The sequence below is a fragment of the Tenrec ecaudatus genome, unplaced genomic scaffold, assembly GCF_050624435.1.
Source record: "Tenrec ecaudatus isolate mTenEca1 unplaced genomic scaffold, mTenEca1.hap1 Scaffold_482, whole genome shotgun sequence".
Lineage (NCBI taxonomy): Eukaryota > Metazoa > Chordata > Mammalia > Afrosoricida > Tenrecidae > Tenrec > Tenrec ecaudatus.
Genome location: NW_027459392.1, coordinates 41,117 through 44,559, shown reverse-complemented (window position 1 = coordinate 44,559; position 3,443 = coordinate 41,117). Strand labels below are relative to the sequence as shown.

General features: G+C 44.0%; 1 pseudogene; it reads right to left on the bottom strand.

The window, feature by feature from the left end:
* Positions 1-1,013: 1,013 nt before the first annotated feature.
* On the bottom strand, positions 1,014-1,226 carry LOC142436621 (cytochrome c oxidase subunit 7C, mitochondrial pseudogene; annotated as a pseudogene).
* Positions 1,227-3,443: the final 2,217 nt, after the last annotated feature.

Sequence of the window (3,443 nt, the reverse complement as noted above, 5' to 3'; positions counted from 1 at the left end):
AGGGACAGAGCTACCCTGTACCATAGGATCCTGTTCTACATGGTCCCTCAATATGAGCTAGTATTGACTTGATGGCCGTGAGTTTAAGGGCCATTTGGGCTTCCTTTTCCAAGGAACCTCATTCAGTGAACTGACTCTTTCTGATCAATCCTTTCCTCTGACTCTGGTCTGAATGTAGAACCTCACCTGGGGAGGTCTGAAGCTTGGAGCTGCCTCCCCATGAAAGAAAGTAAACCATGATAGTTCATAAAGGTACTTGTGCAAATTGTAAAACACCAACCGTGGTTTAATTCAATTTTTAATTGGATAGAAAGTACTCTAATTATGTTGATGAAAAATAAACCAAACATATACACGTGGATACAGACACACACAAACACGCACACACACGAGATGGATGTTTGGGGGCTTCTACCCAGCTCTGTCAGAGAGTTAGATTTGTCCCAGGTCTGGGCATAGGAGTCAGTTTTCTTGCATTTCATTGTCTGGCTCTGTTACTGACCTTGAGCCACGTGACCTAGAGCAGATTGCTTAACATCTCTGAGCCATTTTGGCAACACCGTGTATCAGGGCTGAGAAGGGGGCGCTGGGTGATCCCTGACACATGATGGGGGAGGGACTCAGCCAAAATAAAGCATACAAGGGTAATGACCATGACATTCTCTCCAGTCTGGGCCTCAGAGCAGCTCTGGTTCTAGAAAATCCCACAGAAATAATTTTACCAACATGGGCCTTCAGCCCTCACCCAAAACTTAACTCGTTTCTAATCCACACAATGTTTACAGCTTTGGGTTCTCATCCCTCTACTTTTTCCAAGAGACCTAGGAGAATGGAGTGTTTGAGCAATATCCAGGTCACATGACCATCTTTCTCAGTTCTTTTTTTTTCATGTATTAAGTTTATTTACAAACATAGCCAGTATGCTATTAAGTTCAACAGAGCTTGATCAATTTTTAGAGGTTGGACTTCATACAATGCTCTTCTCATCTGTTTCACATATCATTTAAGCATCCTTATTTCTTAAACAGTTGGTGTCTTACTATAAAGAAAGGTGCAGCAAATCCAGACCCAAAGTACATGGTCATCATAACCAGTAACGGCCACTTGTTTTCCACCGAAAATGGCAAATTCTTCCCAGGGCCCTCCTCATAGTGGCTCCTCTGGACCACAGAGGTGGTGAACCTCCGCACGCTCTGCCCCAACATGGCGCTGTTGGAGGCTCCAGGAAACTCCTCTCAGAGAGGGACCACAGGAGAAATAGCAGTAGCAGTTCCTGCTCGTGACCTTGTTCCCCGGTGCGCAGGGTCCAAAAGGGCTTTCTCGGTTCTTAACCTGCCTTTTCCTCTCCCAAGCACAACTTTAATGTTTCCATGAGCGTCCGTGGCTATGATAAAGAATATGTGTTTATGGGAAGTAATCAGGGCCTGGGTCTTCCATATACCAGCTGCCAAAGACTCTTTACAGATAGGTACTGTTAGGCCCTTATGTTTTACTTACCTATTGCTGCTTAGTGACTTTCAATCCCACTCAGTGTATTATTTGCTCACAATTCTGTAATTTGAGGAAGGCTTGGCCAAGGCAGCTCATCTCTACTCCACATGGCATTGGCCAAAGCTGCTCAAGCAGTGAGACGGGCAAGATGGGTTTGCTTTGGTTCCTAGGTCTAGGGCCTGGGTTCTTGCTGTTGCATTGGCTCCCCAATTTTCCTCCATGTGATCGTATCATGTGCTTACCTTTAGCTTCCTCACAGCAGGGTGATTTTCAAGATAGATTTTTTTGTCAGGATAGTTGGGATGACGGCCCATTGACAAAATCCCTTAAAGGGATTAAATTGAATACACAATTTTCTATGTGACTGCCGAATATCCCCCAGAGCACACAAGTTGAAGCCACAGGACTTTCTCCCTGAGAGAGGTTCCTTATAGCTTTTGATTGTCTTCTAAGTCCCTTTTCCTTTTCCACATAATGTCTGGGTTGCTTTATCAATCGTCTTCCTTCTTTTTATGTGGCACTATCTCTGGCTGTTTAGTCCAAGCCAATGAAGCTCCTTCCCAAACTTACTGGGTTTCCCTTGCATTGGATTACATGATGCACTCCATTTTATGAAAGCCATGTCCCCACATCTCTTTGAAATGGATCCCTGTCTGTTTTAGGCTGCAATTCAGCCTATTTAGGCTGTAGCACAGCCCCCTGAAGACTCTTAGAAAACCTTTTGCGTACAAGGCACTGCATTACATTCTTTTGTGATCTTAGTACAGGGCATTATAGCTATCTCCTTGATCTGATCCAACACAGAAGCCATGCTTTCTTGGCAGTCCAGAGGCCGTTCCTATTATGGGACATTATTTTTTGGCAAGAAAGACTTGGGGTTGAAATATAGGCTTATATTTAAGTTCAGCAAGTCCCTGCTCCTTCATATTTCATATTTTCTGCTAAAAAACACACAACTAAACCCCAAACAGAAGTAGCTTCTTTAGCTTTTCTTTATCCTTCTGTAGTTTATTATTATTTTTCTGTTGTCTAAATTGTTAATGACGCTGAGAGTTCAGATTCTAGATAAAGCAGAAGAATGGCACTGCCGCCCAAAATAGTTGTTCTTGGTGTTAGTTGGTGTCCAATCAATTCCAGCCCATCCACTCACTTACTGCCATTGAGTCAATTCTGACTCATGGCAATGGAGTATAATTGCCCTGGTAGGTTTCTGAGACTGTATATCTGTACAGTAGAAAGCCTCAGCTTTCTCTCTCAGAGCAGCTGGTAGTTTTGAACTACTGACCTTATGGCTAGCAGGACAATATGTCACCAGGGATCCTTTTCAGGACTGTGCCCTTCAGAAACAGATTGCCAGGCCTGCTTTCCTAGGAACCTGTGGGTAGGTTTGAAGCATCAACCTTTTGGTTAATATGCAAGTGCTTAACAAATGGGCTTTGTCCTGGTTTGGAAAACCTAAGTCACTGGTCTTTTGCCTAAAGAGTCACTTTCAATGGCCCTGGCTTGTTTCATGGAAAGGACCAGTTCAAGGGGGTCTCGGACAGATGGTGGGGTAGGATCCTTATTTAGTAGGACCATCTTGGGTAGGGCAGAGGGGCAGTGTGTGGTGTGTGTTTGTGTGTGTGTGTGTGTATTCTGCATATTTAAAAATTGGCCCCCCAGAGACTCAGATGAAAAACACTGGCCCCAATTGTCCTCTGCCTCTCTTGTTGCTGCCTTTTTGGGACTTTTCTGGCTTTTAGCAGCCCTAGAGGCCCCTCCTATCTAGGCAGGAAAAGGCTAGAGAGTGATAACAGCTAATCACTTCCAAGGGCAATTGCTCTCAGAAAGAAAAAAGAGAGAGAGAGAGAGAGATCATAAGAAAAATAAAAGTGATTTAACTCCAACGAATAGTGTCTCCTGGAAGAGTACTACACTTTGTCACTGCAATGGAAGTCATATATGAACGTGCG